The following is a 17,416-nucleotide window of genomic DNA, read 5'->3' as shown; positions in this document are numbered from 1 at the left end:
GTACTTGGTTGTTTTCTATGTGTTCACCTAAGTTCTGAGCTGCTTGAGGTCAGAAACCAATATTGATGCTTTTTTGATATTGTGCTTGATATCTAGCATACTGATGGGCACAGAATGAGTGCTTAATAATTATGATGAGACTTCTAAACACAATTTTACACTTTGACAAATTTGGCTGTGGAAATAGTGACTGAGTCTTTTAGAATTTTCTATGAACAGAATAACAAATATATATAGGAAATTTATAAAATATAGATGGGAAATAAAATACAGCAGCATCTTTCAGAGACACAGCTTCTCTTTCCTTTCTCTTTCCAGATCAATGCAGGTGACAGATCTTTCTCTGTCCACCTCTGATGGAGACTACATTCTTTACTGTCCAGTAGCATATTCCCTTTGATTGTCTCTTAGGTATGCAGAATTGCGAGCATATTCAAACTTTCCTTCTTTCCTTCTGTCAAATTCTTGTCAGCAGTTTTACACACACACACACTCTTACCCCACCACCAATCTTTTGCAGATTATAAGCAGGAGTTCTTCAGGCTTCTGCCTAAGAGTGTGGATTTTGCAGACTGGTGGGCCTGGGTTTGAACTTTACATGATCACTTTGGATAAGTTTCTGGATTAGTTAAAATTAGCTGCCAGTTACAGAGACTGCAAAAAACAGTGGCATAAACAAAGTGATGTTTGTTTCTCTTTCACATTAAAAAAATTTCTAGAGAGACAATCCAGAACTGGTATTATGATTTCACAAATCTCCTGAGGCTTAGGCTGGTTCCACCTTTTAGGTTTGCTAAACATCAGATGAGGCCCTCAATCTCATGGCCCTAGATGGAGCTTTATCCATCACATGCAATGTAGAAAGGAGGAAGGAAGGAAAGGAAGGAGACAGAGGAAGGCAAGCATCTATGGTCTCTTAAGGAAATTTCCCAGAGGCTGTCATACACTTCCTGTTACATTTCATTGACCAGAATTTAGTATTGTGACCTCACTAAGCTGGAATAGAGACTGGGGAATGTTGTCCTTATTCCAGACAATACTCAGCTGAAATGTGGGCGGTTCACATCCTTAGAAAGAAAGGGGGAAAGGAGCATCGGAGTAGCCAAATACCAGTTATTCTATACCACTTTTTTCTTGACTGTTATTACCCATCTCACAGGAGTCTTAGGATTAAAATAAATGTTACTATGAAAGCATCTAATACAGTATATAGCATAAAACAAGCTTTCGGTTAATGTTAGTTAATATCCCTCCTTATTCCTTTTTTGTGAATTTTCTCATTTCCCTTATACCCCATCATTGGCATCCAAATTCTATTTTAAATACTTGCCCCAGTTGATGGTACTAAGCTGTAGTCTTGTACCTTTTCATAAGAGGGAGCAACAAATACATTATTATTCAATGTCAGCATTTATTTATTAGCTTAAAGTTTGGCTTAGGTTTAAGACATAGCTCTTGGAATCAAATAGACCTAGATGTGAATCCTGGCTCTGCCTCTTAGTCAGTGTCTAACCCCAGCCTCTTGCTCCCTCCATTTCTTCATCTGTGACCTGGGGTAAGATTCAGATATGAGGATTAAATGAAAATAATAGAGAGAGAGCGCCTGACAAATTAAGTGGTAGTTTTTCTTATCTTTTTAAATTTGGCCTAATCTGGGTGAACCTTCTTGAAAATGAACTCTTATTCCATTAAAAAAAAAAAGTTTTAAAATTGGTCATCGCCATACATATCCAAATGAGTGTTGTTAAATTGTTAGTCAAACCTTTTGATAATTGTCTCCAAAATCAGTTTAAACCCAAATAGCAGCAAAGTCTTTCTTGTATTTTTTTAAAGAAAAATACAGCATAGCTGAGCCTTAACCTTATTTAGCCTTGATTTGAATGATTTTTGGCAGATCCACTCTTAGAAGCAGAAACATTTCCACCAATGAGTATATTCCATAGCATCTTTCCCCCAGTGGCTAGTTGTTAAGCCCCTACTGTGTCCCAGAAGCTATGCTAGTTTCTGGGGACATATTGGTAAGCAGAAATGCACATTGTCCCTGCTGCTGTGGAAGTCGCAGTTACTGAGGGAGACAGGTGAATCAATCACTGAAAATAAATGAAAAATTGCCATTATTAAAGTTGTTAGGAAGGAGACATACCGGTGCTGTGAAACTATGTGCGAACATCTTATGATCCAAGGTTGAATGGTGATTTTAGGAACAAAAAATTGACCAGTCAGTTGAAGGAAAGAGATGTTAAGAGCATATGGTTTGAAATGAGCTCAGACACAAGGTGAGCCTGCCCTTGGCATGGACCAAAACATGCCACAGTCTCCAGCACCACTCCAAAGAATGCATTTCATGGTTTGGGGCTGTCTTTAAAATAAGTGCCCGTGATATATAACTTCTCAATATGATACTCTGAAAGGGGCTACATAACTTAGGAATAATCTAATTATTTCATAATTTATTCATGCTATATTGATAAATATTAAATTCACATATTTTTTTTTGATACACCAAGCAGAGATATCTGAGAAAATTGGCTGTAAAGTAGGATCTTTTCAGAGAGGGTCAGAGTGTTGATCTGCATTACCTGTAGTGAGAATTTGAATTTGAAGCCATTTGGCTGAATGGGGTGGCATAAGAAACACTGTTGGCAGAAGAATAGGTAGCCCACAAAGTAGCAGTGGAGGATGACCACAGGATGAGAGGTGTGAGCAGTGTGTTCCAGAGAGCAGGCAGGACTGTGCTTGGGATGGCCCATCTCAGAGCCAGCAGGCAGCCCCAATGTCCCATCTCTCCAAGGCATTCCAGGTTCACATAGACAAGAACCCAGCTTGGCACCTTGGCAGTGGGGTACCATTTCTCCTTGTCCTGTCCAGCTGAGCTAACGGGGCATCCTTTGGGGAAAATGTTGCCTCTCTTGTCTCTTTTAGGGGTTTGGAAGTTGGCTGGGAGGCTCTGTTCCCATGTAACATGTTAAGGCATGACTGAGCCTCGAGGGAAGAGCTGCCTGCCATTGGACTCTAGGTGGTTTCTTGTTCTGAGCTGATAAATTTAAGATGAATTCCATTCATCTAAAGATTTTTAAGTTCATCTCTGTAGGCAAACCTAAATGAGTTTTAGTTAAATGAGGTACCAAAATAGGCAACTGAGCAAGGGCTTATCTTCCAAAAGCATTTGTGAGTCATGATGCAGTTTCTAGAGGCATAGTGTTGTGCACGGTGGGCAGGTTCCCAGCCCTCCCCAAGAGTATTTGTACTAGGTATTTACCCTAAGGCGTCACAAGCCTTTCACTTTCACCTTCCCAGGAATGCCATTGGAACTAGGAATTTCCCCAGCTCTTCAATTGCTCTGTAATTGGAATTCCTCCCTCAGGGTGCAGCAAACTTGTTTCGACCTCAGGGACTTCTCTTCTCAATTGCTGTTCTCTGCCTAGAACATTCTTCCCCTAAGAATCTGAATGACTGCTTCCTTCTCAATGGAAGGTCAGCTCCAGTGTGACCTCAGGGATACTTTCCCTAATATCTAGATAAAGTACCACTGCCTGCTACCATCATAGTCCTTCAGACCTGGGTTCATTGCTTGCTGACTTGTTCATATTCTGTTCCCCCCAACACAAACACAAGAATATAAGTTCTGTGAAAGCATGGTTCTTGTCTCCCTTGTTTACCTGTTCTTAAGCCTAGTAGAGAGTAAACTTCCCAACCTGCTGCATGTGATAGTAGGCCAAATGTTTACCCCTTTGGACATAAAATAGGGATAACATCACCTGTGCTTCCTGCCTCATAGAAAAACAGAGGACCTGGAGTTAGGGTGCCGAAGATACTTTTTCTCCCAGAAACTTGTGACTAATTTTTTGATTCCATATATATATATGGATATATTGCAAATATCAATACCATTTACCCAATTACATAACCCCAAAAGACTTAGAACACATTTTGTGCTTGTCTTTGCTTTGCTCCCCACTAAACTATTCCTTAAACAATAATAATCAGTTTGTCCAGAGGCCATATCCTTAAGGTCCCTCCCTTCAGCACCCTTCCTTCACAGCTTCTTGATTGCCTTGAGTCTTTCCAGGACCACTGATAATTGTCTTCCAACCAGCAGTTCAGTTTGTATTCTTTCCCTTCTTCCACTTCCCAAATTTGTCATCCACATTGCAGGAAAATAATTGTTGTGGAAGGCAAATTCCACACCAATACTGCTTAGTTTAATAATCATGTAATGACTTGCTTTGCCACAGGATCATGTCCAAATACCTTGAAGAACCATGTAAGGCAGTCTTCCTCTGTGTGCTTCTGCAACTCTCCAGCTTCACCACTTGCCCTTCTGTCATTTCTAAATCATCAGTGCACACAACATGGACAGAATGTGCACAGTCACGTGGCATATGCACCAACCATCCCAAACTGTTTGCAGTGCAGAGAGGAAGGATTCCAGGTGGCTTCACTCCCCTCTATCTGTGGTGTTCACATTGCCTTGTCAAACACCTGCCCATCTTTTAAGAGTCAGTTCAAGTGTACCTATTCTTAAAGAACATTCCAAACACTTGCCCTCTCCCCACCACTTCCAAGAGCTCCTCATTTCTTCCTCTGCACTGCCTCTGAGCCTTGTAGTACGCCTATTATAATACCCATGCCAGAGATCATCTCTGCCTCCTCCTCAGTGCTCCTTCATGGTAAAGTTATTTGATTCATCTCCTGAGCTTCCTGGGCCAGGCATTATACTTGGCATGTTAATCAGTATCTGGAAAAGAACAAAACAACCAAATTCAGTGTACATATTATCTAGTAGAGGGCTTCATTCAATAACATACTTTTGACTGATATTTGAAAAATTGAAAGATCTCCTTGAAGGTTAGAGTTAGGAAGAAGGGATATTGTATTTATGCTGTTAATAGATATCAGTTGAATGGCCAAAATATTTTGTCAATGAGCTAGTGTTAACTGAACATTTACTGTGTTCAGAGTTCTGGATGTGGCCAATTGCAGGGGATGCTTGAAATAGCTTTTGGACATTTCTGAAATGACTCTGGCTTTATCATTTCACTGGGTCAAAATGTTAAATGGTCAGCACAGGTTCTCAGCTTCCAGGCAGTTTAGAACATAGTGCCTGAATGTTTTTTCACCCACTACCCTCTTAAAGGATTTTGAAACACTGTGTCCTTTCCTCATCCATTTAAAAAGATAATATGTAAAAATTTTATCTTGACTTTAAATCATTATAAAAGATGGTTCTTCTTACATTATAAATATTGATTTACAAAAACCACTCTTTTTAATGTACACAATGGAAGCTAAATTAAATACCAAAGTGATTTTGTATCTACCGTGTCATCCATATAAAAAAAAAACACATTATAAACAAACTCTTCTAGAAAAGCCAGGAATTTTACATAGTTGTTTCCCTTGCAGAACTCATTTCATTCCTCTTCTCCTATAAAACTTAATCCCCATATAACATTCTTGTGTTTGATATCTTTTCTTGATTACAAGTGCATTCTTAGCTCACTCTCATCCATGTACATCCACCCCTTGGCTCAGGACACCTGCTGGACATTGGTTGAACATCAATTTCACCTTTTCTGCCTCTTACTTCAAGAGACAGAAAAGGTCCTCACAAAATTGGGAAGGAGGAAAAAGAAAAGTAGAAAAGGAAATCAGTGCAGGACCTGACTTTTGGTGAGGGAGCTAAAAAGGGGAAAACACTGTTTTACTGGGACACACACAGGGAGATCAGTTGGGATTGAAGGAGATCCAGTGAGGGTGAGAGGAGTGCACAGCAGATGCCTGGCTGACAGAACTGAAAGAAACCAGCACAAAATATCCCTGTAATCAATCCCCAGACCTTGACTTGAGCTGCTGATGCTGAGCTAGGAATGTATGCTGAAGCTGAGGGAGAGGGCTGAGGCTGATGGCACAGACTGAGTCTCATGGGGTTGGAGTGTGTTGTTTTCTGTGATTGGTAGTGTCTACAGAACAGAACTGCCTGGGACCTGAATTCAAATAGCAACATTGCTGACGCACATGGTGTGGATTATCTAGGTATCTCATGGACATATTCACTATCTCTGCAGGTCCAGGACCAAATTTGGCATTTTTGCAATAGAAGAGAAGCACGGCTCTATCAGAACCGTCATAATTTTGGTCTGAGGGATCCAGGGGAAGTTCGGGTTGAAATCAGAATCCATGGCCAGAGAACCTGCATATTTCATAGGCACAACTGTGATTTTTATTGGGTCCAAGGCAGAGGGTGTGGATATGCTCTGTGGTTGTCTTGGCGGTCCCATGCCACAAGGAAGAGAGAGCCAAGAGCAGAGATCTGGGTGCACAGAAGGGGAAGTTGAAGCCTTTCCATCAGCCTTGTCTACCACATGCAAATGTAACAATAGGGATGGCACTGACCTGGTACTTCACTGAGGACCCAGCTGGGGGACTGAAGGATCATTACAGCAGGCCCTAGTGCATGACATCTTTAGATTTGTTTCCACTGGTGTTTCTGTGTAGAATTTGGACATTCCCATGGCAATAGAAAGGTCAAAGGAACTGTTATGAGTGTGTATTGGAAACATTCCAACACCACATACCACAGCCTGCACCCCAGAAATGGTTTGGAAGTCTCAATTCCAATAAAAGGAGAAACCCTAGCCACTCTCCAATCTGTGATAAACACCTAATCAAAATGAGGCTCTGTTAAACAACAAAAGTAGATTGTGTTCACCACAACAAAAACCACATTGGCAATCATAGAAATAACAGGCAATGCACTCACAACAATGACATGGCACCACAACATACCAAAAACAGATCTCACAGCAATATCATGGAAATGTGCGCAGCCAACATAGGAAATCTTCCACTTAAAAATAGCCCTTCAAGTCTACAACAGATAACTGACAATCTTTAACCCATAAAGATAGAGAGCTATAATAAAATGAAAAAGAAGAACCATTCCCAGACCCAACCTCCAACACACTTGGAAACTGAACAAAAATTAAATTAAAAAAGGAAGCATGTGAACACTCTTATCTACAGAACAGACTGAAATAAAAATTAGATTATGACTACTTCTTAAAAAAAAAGTTTTAGTTTTCTAAAATGTCTGAATTTTCAAAGCCACATTTTATATTCTCCACCACCTTTTTCTTGTCAATGAGCCTGAGTAAGGTGTTCACTCAGTGACCAAGAAGATCTCAGGTGTTGTCAGCAGGACCTAAAGCAAGCCTCCTCCTACTTGCTTCATCAAAAGAAAATCGACCTATAGTTCCTGCTACTGAGCCAAGAAAACAGGCAGTGAAAAGACATTCAGTGTTGTTAATCATCAGAGAAATGCAAATTAAAACCACAGTGAGATATTACCTCGTGTCTACCAGGATGGCTATCATCAAAAAGACCACAAAACCACAAACATTCAGCAACAATGTGGAGAAAATTGAACCCATATATACTGTTGGTGTATAGTTTATACAGAGACTAGTGTGTGAGAGCTGAGTCCTGGAGGCCTGTGATTTATCCAGGAGGTCAAGTCATTGCAGGCAGCATGTGCTGCTTGAAGCCAGTTTTCAGCCCTGGCTGTCCATGCGCATCAGTCTCCTCAGGAGCTGAGTCCCCCAAAATCACACACCCCCACCCAGAGATTCTGATATAATTGGCCCAGGCATCCAGATTTGAAAAGCTTCCCACTTGATTCAATGTGTAATCACATTGAGAGACACTGTGAGCAACTAGTTCACTCTGGGTTTAGTCAGTATAGTTTATACACTCCAACTAGGAAAAGAAGGAACAATAGAAATGTAAACTATTACAACCACTATGGAAAACAGGACGGTGGCTTCTCAAAAAACTAAAAATAGAACTAATATATGATCTAGCAATTCCACTTCTGGGTATTCATCCAAAGAAAATGAAAACATTAACCTAAAAATATATATGAACCCCAATGTTCATGGTAACCTTATTTACAATTGCCAAGATATGGAAGCAAACTCAGTGTCCATCAACAGATGACTGGATAAAGAAGTTGTGGTATATGTAAAATGGAATATTACTGAGCCATAAAAAAGAATGAAATGTTGCCATCTGCAACAATATAGAGGACTTGGGGAGTATTATGCTGAGTGAAATAAGTCAGACAGAAAAAACAAATACTGTAGAATATCACTTATATATGAACTCTGAAAAAGAAAACTAGTGAACATAACAAAAACAACAACAACAACAACAACAAACAGACTCACAGGTATGGAGAACAAACTAATGGGTTTCCATGGAGACAGGGAAGAGGGGAGGGCAAGACTGGGATAGGGAATTAAGAGGTACAAACTACTACTTATACAATAAATAAGCTACAAGTATATGTTATACAGCACAGGGAATATAGCTGATATCTTATAATAACTATAAATGGAGTATAACCTTTAAAAACTGCAACCTGGAACTTATATAATATTGTACATCAACCCTACCTCAATTAGAAAAACGTCGAAGACCAGTTTGCCCCATGTGACCCAAGTCCCTCCAGTTTTGCCTCCTTTTCCTATCTGTAGGGCTCAGTGTCATCATCTGTTAAATAAGGTACTCAGGCTAGAAGGCCAGCTCTACTTCAAGAATCCTGTAAATCTATTGAAAGCAAACTAAATGATCAAATGAGAAAACTCAACCCCAGCATGAGCAATCCTTACTGCTGGCAGAAGTTCCATCTCCACCATGATGAAATGAGGACTAGATAGTGCACACTTGTTCCTTGCTTTCATGGACAGGAAGACACAGCTGATGTTATGTGAGATTTAAGAAGTAGGGAGAACAAGCCACATACTGCACTAAACTTAATACTCTCATCTGCCTTTGCTTTCCCTTCCTTGCACATTTATTGGAAGTGAGATGTGTTTAATTAAGGTTATATACCAATAAAAACCAAATTATTATTTGCTTTTACCCATCAAATTTGTCTATATAGAAAATGATTTAAGATAATAAAAATAGCATTTATTAATCATAAAATTTCAAATAATTTTAAAACACAAAGAGTAGAAAGTAAGAGTTATCCATCTCTTGCCCAGATATATTTTATTTCCTTTTAGGAGTTTAACACATATCATACAATACCTTTTCTTATATATATATACATAAAGTATATTTTAAATAAAATGAAATAATACAATGTGTAAACTTTACAACTTGCTTTTTCATTTGACAATTTATACTGTAGACATCTTTTCATTTGAATTTACATTGCTTTACCTCATTCTTTTTAAAGGCTGAATAGTATTCTACTGTCCAGATGAAATAAAATGTATTAAGCCCTCCCTACTGAGCCTGGTCCTCTCCTCCCTACGGTGCAGGCCCCTGCATCTGTGAAGGGGAGATGTGGTCTTGGGGGAAGAGCAGGATGTGCAGACAGAGGTGAGCAGGCAGGGAAGCAGGGCCAGCTGACTGCCACTTTCTGCCCCTCCCCTCTGGCTTTCAGTAACACTTCCTTCATCCTACAGTTACATGAACTGCCTTTTTCTCCTTTCAAGTTTCAAAATTCCCTGCACTCAAAGAATTTTGGAGAAACATTACATGAGCATTTTCTGATTGTTCATTTCAGATTCCTCCTTCTCTCTGACAACACATCTGTCACTAATCTAAATACTCATGAAGCAAGACCAGTGAACTCACAGAAAGCAAGAGGGGAAGGAACCCCTTGATCTTTCAGTCAACATGGAGGGTTAAAATTGTCCAATTTAAAAATACAGCTGGGCAGATAAGAATAAGAGATACTAGAATATTTATATCAAATACTTCTGGCTAACTGAGTTATATTGCCAAGCATTTAAGTCACCCTCACTCCAAGAAAAATATTTTACCAGGAATCAGGCCCTTAACAAATCCTATAAAACAGAAGTCAAATAGGACTATCTGCAGACTGATGGTAAGGGTCTATTATTCTCAGAATGCTGGGCCTTTAATTTCAGGATGAAATCCAAGCATGTTACCCAAGCAGCTTATACCTTATATAGCAGATGGTGGACATCAATGGGACAGTTCTGTGTTACTTTGTAAACAACATCTGAGATGGATTGCATAAAATCCGGGTTGGTGAACAGAATTTTGTACAGATATAAAAGAAACAATACACATTTCTCTCAACAACTTTTTTAAAATGTAACTTTAACAAATACAGAATTCACTATGCCTTTTAAACCATCACATTGGAATGAATGTGTCAAATTAATCCAAGTGACTCTGTGCATGGAGTGATGGTGACATGTCCCTTCAAGAGATGAAATGTGTGGGTTTAGAGAGGGAAAATAAATCAAACAGTAACAAAGACAGACCAGCCCTGCCTTAGAATACACAGTGACTCAAAGTTTATATGAGATTGTAAAAAGCAAGTGCTCAGTGTATGTGACATGTAATGAAAAATATTGTAGATAATGAGCATGTGATGTATAGACACTAATGTCATGAAAAAGTTAGCCAGGTTATAAGAAAAAACCTAGTCAGTGACTCACACTGTAAATCTGAACTAGAAGACTGGGAATGGGGAATGGTGGTGGCTTCTAGGTGAAACAATCAATATGGTAATAACCATGTTATTAACTAAAAAATCTTACATTCAATTCCATAAGTGAAATAAGCTAAAGTATAAGTAATTCAATTACAAAATTCTTAAAAATGCTTTAAAAATCATGAAAAGTGTCAATGTGCTCTAGGGAAGAAGAAGGCGCCATGCAGCTGTTCACTGGACTTTGCTGGTTTATGTGTATTTTAACTGAAGACTATCACGAGCGAATGAGTGCCGTGATATCAGGTACTGTCAGACATACATTGTGTGCCATTTCCCTGAACAGTCATACACATCGAAGAACAGGCAGTGGTTTGTATTTACCTATTAAATGTAAACTGAATGAGGCAGAAAAATATACCAAAATACAAATAAAGTCCATTTTACTTAAACCTTAAAATATTGCCTCTTAGTTACTGCTTTTACAAACGCAGTAATAATTCTTTGTGACTACTTGCTAAACTGATTATATCTTTAATTCTTCTTTCCAAGGCTGTCCTCAGACAGAAGTTTTATCTAACTTGCAGCAGGGAACACAGCAGGACCAGCTGTACTGGGTTAAATGTTGGACTGAGGATGGATCGTCATGTGTGATGGGAAGGTTATATGTACGCTATCGTACTCTTATACAGAGGCAAATTCCAATCAGTCCTCGAGATAAACTAGTTTTCATATCAGTAGGAGATGAATTTCAAATCCATTCTCTTCTATTGCTCTTAAAGCTTCTTCCTAACTGCTCTTGGTTTAACCAACCATTAACTGTTTAACAGATAGCCAGACCCAAAGAGAAGCACGATGAAACACCCAGTCAAGTGCGTGGACCATGCAGGAGCCAGAGCAGCCACTGAAGCTGCAGCCTTCACTCCCAAGGTCCTCCCTGAAAGGTGGCCACCTCACTCGGGAGCCCCACGGGTAGCCACTCTTGCACACACGAGGTGACAGCATTGCTCCACACACGTCATTCTCTGCACACTCAGAAAACAAATGTCTTACCTCTGGGTGAAGGAAAATTTCAGGGCCTGGGAAACTTTCCTAGCCAACATCGATAATGATTTTCTTCTGGCTTATGGCATTGTTCCCTGTTTGCTGTTTGATCCACTTCCGCTGATCCACGTCATACTTGGCAAACTTCTTGACTATATTGGGGCAAATGTGACAGTACTTCTCCTGCAGATGCACACACAGAGATGTCACCAGGCATTAGCGACCACCCAGTCTGCCCTCCAGCAAACACCCAGTAACTCCAGCACCACAAACCCCCGACATCAGTCCTGCCCAAGGCCACAACTCCAAGGGACACTTACTGGGCTCAGTGATGTCTAACAGCTATGCTCTGGCCATGTACTCTGCATTCTTTCCAGCTCTGCTATTAGTCCCAGCCTCACTGTGTCACATGTTGCTGCCTACTATCTGAGATGATGTCTGACGGTGCCTATCAAGTCCCTAGTCTCCATCTCCTCTCTTCTTACTCCTTGTATGCCCCCACGTGGCACCTGCCCAGGCACTCGCTGCCACCCACTGGGACAAGCAGACCCGCATCGCAGCCCAACCCAGATCTGAAGGCAGCAGATCTGGCCCTGTGGTCACCACATCCGATTGGCAGGTGGTTAACCTGCTCTGCGGTCTGACACAGCACACTCAGTGGCTACATGACAGAGAGTTAGTGAGTGCCTAGGCACGTGGGATGCACAAGTGAATAAAACACACACAGACCCCTGCCCACTGGCCCATACACTAGCTGAGAGTCAGAGTAACAAGTGACAGTGATAAATAAGTAAATGGCACAGCACTTTATAAGGTGCTGGGACCATGAACCAAAGGAAAGCCCGACTTTGACAGGATGGATCTGCCACACATTGGGGCATGAGAACCCACTCAGTGCCAGCCCCAGCCTGTGCTGTGCAAAGTGTTTCCTCAGCTGGTGATGCCTGACTGGGGGTCTCTGGGTTGATCATCTGTCCTTAGAGCTAACCTCACAAGAACAGCAGTTGGCCCCTGGGTACCGGATTCTGAAAGTCAGCTTCCTGTGGGCCAGGTGGGCTTTGTTCAATGCCTGCACTTTGTCAGGCCCAAAGCTGGTGCTCAGGAGGATCTCTGAAGGCATTTTCATGATACTAAGTTCAAAATTTCTTAGAATCCCTGAAATGAAACCTAATACCATCCTTGGTATACTCTGCACAACTGTAAGACTGATGGGCCAGACTTGCTACACACCCCTGTGCTCACTGATAACTGAGTGAGTGGGTCAGTCCATACAACTTCAAATCTACCAGGCTGAGGGCAGAAACAGTAAGTTGTCCTAAGACACCAGGTCAATGTCTCGCAGCAACTCAGAGGCTTAACTGAAGGCAGGAAGTGCCTCCATAGAGTTGATGGTGTGCAGTGTGTCAGCCCCAAGTCCTGGACCACCACTGCCCCACCAACAGAATCCACGCATCCACAGGCCCACTCCTGCCCACAGGGGCAACAAGACACAGGGTAACTCTGACCCACTCCCACAGAGAGAAGTGGGGCAAGAACTAACTGACAGCAGGGTTGGGGTGGCTGACCTGCAGGGAACACAAGGAGCTCTTCCACTGCCTACCTTCATGGCTGAGTGATACATTGTCACTGCCCAAATGGGCCAAACCTGGTTCAGGGTCAGAGATGGACCCCAGAGAGCCAGTGAGGAAGGTAAAGCCCACCATGAGGACTAGGAGAGCAGCCTCTGTCACAGTCAGCATACTCAGGGCCCTGCTCACCTGCATGGCCACCCCGACAGTCAGGAGCCAGAGGCTGTGAGACATATTGGTAACAGGAATGGGGAGGTGAGGGAACTTGGGTCAACTATCCAAATTTATTTCCTTGAAGAAACACAAGGAAAGGACTAGGGGAAGTTCTAGGAAATATTTTAACATAAAAAGAAAGTCTTATGCTACTTCTGTAAACCTTCCCCCAGGGGGAAAAGATTGACTCCCATGGGCTGCCCAGGACCACACACCCAAGCTGTGAAGTGACCCATCCCTGGAAACTCTAGTCCTGGGCACACCCAGGCACCCAGCCACCCTACTCACAGGGGCCCTGACTCGCACCTGTGCACCCTGTCCTAAAAATACCTCTCCATCCACCAAGAGTGTCATGCAAAATGTGGGACTCCCCCCAGGCACTAGATTTCCTTCAACCAGCTTGTTACTGGGTGCAAAAGTGGGAGGGAAGGGGGGAGGCTAACCTCCCTTAAACTCCCCTGCAGCTCAGAAACTATGTGTTCAAGGTCACATGTCACTTCCATGCTTAAATTTTTCTCCAAAAACAAAATCTTTGCTCTTTATATAATAATTATCCTTGTATTACTAAGAATCTCTTCATTTTGACTAAAACAAAACAAAAACAAAACAGTAATTTGTCCTGATTTTGCAACCTGAAGAGAAAATTGCTTTGAAAGGGGTCTGTCAACTGCTACCTTCATAGTGACACAAAGACCAAACCGATGGATCAGTCAAGTGGGCATTTTAAATAAGGACCAATGAGCCATTTTCCTCCAAATCTTACTGATTTAATTTTAGAGCTTCCTGTAACTCCTCCAGCATGGTAATGGAGTCTAGAAAACACAGGTGGACTCTGTTCAATGATTCACCCTAGAACAGCATCACTCTGAATGGTAATTCTCAGGGTACAGAACCACACACAGCAAGAGCTGGAAATGAGTTTGAATTCTGGCTGACTGCACAGGATTCCTCACAGTCACTGCTGCTGCTGTCTGCTCCTTACTCGGGAAATGAAGCCTGGAGGGAGAGGTGCAAGACACATTGGCTAATTGAAGGTTCTGTCTAATCAGGCTCCAATTAAATGACATCGTACTAGGCAGGATGCTCAATACCAGTTATCAAGCTGCTCTCATTTACAGCTGGAGAACTCCACAAGCATCCATGTTCAGAGAAGAGGCTAAGCTTTCAGCCCCTTAATTCAAGTGGTAAACAGATGGAGACCCACATTCATGGGGAGGGGAGGGAAGGCACGGCACAGTGGGAGCAGGGGTGGTGGCCACAAGGGGAAGTGTGCAAACACTATTTCTCTCTCACCACCAAACTGGCCCATTTCCCATCTGTTTTTACCTTAATGGCTTTTGCGGTCTCCAGTGGTTGCTCAGGAGGGATTCCCACCTCCCTCTCCCTTGGCAGCTGTTGAATGAAATTCATATCTCTACCTGCAATAGGGATGTGTTTGATGCAGCTTCCAATTACCTAACCTTCCACCTGGGGAGACAGAGAGGCAAAACACCATGTGAGTAACTCCAGGAGGAAAGCCCTCCCTGGACTCTAAGTTAGACTCCTGCCCCCACCTGCCCTGGCAATGCAAGCATTTACTGAATCTCCGCTCTGTGCAAAGCTCAGGACTGGGGGAGGGGGAATAAAATGACCATGCATGCAATTCCATTAGGAGAACCTGAGATGCTCTGTAAGCAAACAAAGTGGCCTTTCCATTAGGAATGTGAAGAGAAAACCACAGAAGGCAGTTAATTTCCAAAATGCTGCTGTCTGTCCGAATAATGGGTCATTTTATTGTTCCTCTAACAAAAAGGAAAAAGTTTTAACTATTAATTTTATAAACATTTTTATTGAGTTATAGGCATTTTACAATGTTTTGTCAAATTCCAGTGTAGAGCACAATTTTTCAGTTATACATGAACATATATATATTCATTGTCACTTTTTTTTTTGCTGTTTAACTATTAATTTTTAAACCAACTACAAATTGGCTTGCATTTAAAAATCAACCACCTGGTTAGCATGCAGGACTTAGGGTGTGACAACCTGGACTCAGATCCTGGTTCCACATCTGTGGGCAGAGTAACCATGGCCACATCTGTTAACACATATGTTTCAACCTTGGCACCTTCACCCATCATATGCGGTGAGTGGGTGCACAGAAGAGACCCAGTGACAGGCAGCAGGTCAAGTACACAGCATGGTTTAGGCATGCATTAAAGACTCAATAACCGATCTGCTCACTCTAGTAAGAGCTGCACTTGGTAGGAAGGAACAGTCTGGCAGGTTCCCCTCAACCCTATGCTATGTGAGATCCATGCTGGGGGGAGTTTGGATCCGCTCACCCAGCTGCCCTCCCGGACCAGTGACCAGGCTGTCAGCCGTCACCAGCAGGAGAAGGCCAGGAGCTGTTGTGTGGTCCCAGGTCCTCACCAGCCCCCTGGGGTGCCACTCAACATGCAGGCCACAGGCTGGGAAGGTCCAGCTCATGCTGGTGGGAGTAGCTGTGCAGAGTGGACAATGTCCCCACCTGCACCAGGTAGAGGAGGCACTCTGAGCTCCCTGATGGCACTGGTTGCTTGTCACACACTCATGGAGACAGAAGGCTGGAGCAAATCCTCATCCATCTGACAGATGGATCAGTTCCACTATGTACAAGCACAGTTACCACTGAAGTTACAAGAACAGGTGACTGAATTCCTCTTATGTCTTCTGAGGTGCCCAACTTCTAGAAGTGAGAGAGTGTGTAGCCTTTCTCAGGAGCCCAAGCCAATTGTAAAATATTTAAGATCAAGATAAAAGATATGTACACATTATTAAAATAAAAAAGTCATAAGAACAGTAGCTCTCGCAAACAGAAACTATTCACAATTTCTATAGTCAATACATTACATATAACATTTTCTAAAATTAATTCAACCCATGTTGAGTATCAGCTTCATCACAGATTAAATATATTAAAACAACCCACAGCCAATGGTAGGAAAACAAGTAAGTGAGTTGTGCTACACCCACATGATGGGCTGTCAGGTAGTTACTAAATATCTTTCCACAGAGTATTTAACCATAAAGATACATCAGGGATAAGTCAATATGCAAAATACAACCTCAGGAGCACATTGTACAATTAGAACATGAAATCAGATGGAGGGTATCCCAACTGTGCTTAAAATGTGTATCGTGTGTCTAAGAAAAAGAGCTCAGTAGACTATACCAAAAAAGTGTGGCACAGTCCTCTGGGCAGGTTTGTGGGTCATTCTATTTTCTTCTTTACATTTCTCCATTTTACCTAAATTTTGTACAGTAAATGAAATTTTTATAAATAGGGGGAAAAAAACTGCATTAAGAAACAGAGAAAAATTTGAACAACAACTTTCTCTGTGGGCCTGCACGTAGTGTGAAACTTGTTTCAGATGCACAGGGGAGGCCAGGAAGCAGACCCACAGGCACAGACCCTGACCTTGGCCTGCACTGACCTCTGAGGACGTGACCTCAGAGAGGAGCCAGGCAGGACCACACAGCAAGTGGCACCTAAACACCTCACACCCAGGAGGGGGCAGTGTTCTGAGACTGGATGAAGGGGCTGCGAGCACAGAGCATGCTCTGCAGGCCTCCTGCCTCTTCTCACCCCCGGGCAAAGGGGACACTGGCAGGGTGCAATGACAGAGGGGAAAGATTTGGCTTTTTCCTCCTGATTGTAGACACATCAGCCTCCCCCTGCAGTGATTTCTGAACTTTGAGGTATTAAAGCACCAGCATTAGTACATCATCTCTGCAACGTCCTGAAATAAAACAGTGACTATTTTTTAAATGAAATAAATGAATTGTTTTTTTAAAAAAAACTAGTTTGCATTTTTTAAATTTGTCTTAGTTGATTTACAAAATTCTGTTAGTTTCCAGTGTATAGCATAGTGATTCATTTATTGCATTTTTAAAAGGAGCTTAGCACATACACACACAAACCTATATTTGCACAAAAGATACTTGTAATACACAAAATAACAAACATTAGTATCAGGGGTTGCCTCCAAGAAGGGAAGTGGAGGAGGAAAGGCAGGTCTGAATTCCCAATGTAACCCCCTCCAGATAGCTTCAATTAATTAAAAAAAAATCTTTAAATAATTCATTTAAC

The 17,416-nt window shown here is 41.9% G+C and overlaps 1 long non-coding RNA gene across 9 annotated transcripts in view; it reads right to left on the bottom strand.

Moving 5' to 3' along the window:
- Window positions 1-1,391: 1,391 nt before the first annotated feature.
- Window positions 1,392-17,416, bottom strand: part of LOC135320739 (uncharacterized) — a 30,210-nt gene continuing 14,185 nt past the window's right edge. For 5 of the 9 annotated variants that reach the window (XR_010380012.1, XR_010380013.1, XR_010380007.1 and 2 more), the window contains 4 exons: window positions 15,815-17,066; window positions 14,632-14,772; window positions 11,534-11,707; window positions 1,392-4,738 (listed from right to left, as the gene is read on the bottom strand). This is a non-coding gene — a long non-coding RNA (uncharacterized LOC135320739). Of the gene's footprint in view, window positions 4,739-6,396; window positions 6,491-11,533; window positions 11,708-14,631; window positions 14,773-15,814; window positions 17,067-17,416 lie in introns of all 9 variants that reach the window. The other 4 variants (XR_010380009.1, XR_010380014.1, XR_010380008.1 and 1 more) reach the window with 3 other exon arrangements.

This window comes from Camelus dromedarius, unplaced genomic scaffold (genome assembly GCF_036321535.1).
Source record: "Camelus dromedarius isolate mCamDro1 unplaced genomic scaffold, mCamDro1.pat HAP1_SCAFFOLD_114, whole genome shotgun sequence".
Taxonomy (NCBI): domain Eukaryota; kingdom Metazoa; phylum Chordata; class Mammalia; order Artiodactyla; family Camelidae; genus Camelus; species Camelus dromedarius.
Note: the sequence above shows the minus strand (reverse complement) of the source record. Positions and strands in the feature narration are given on the sequence as shown.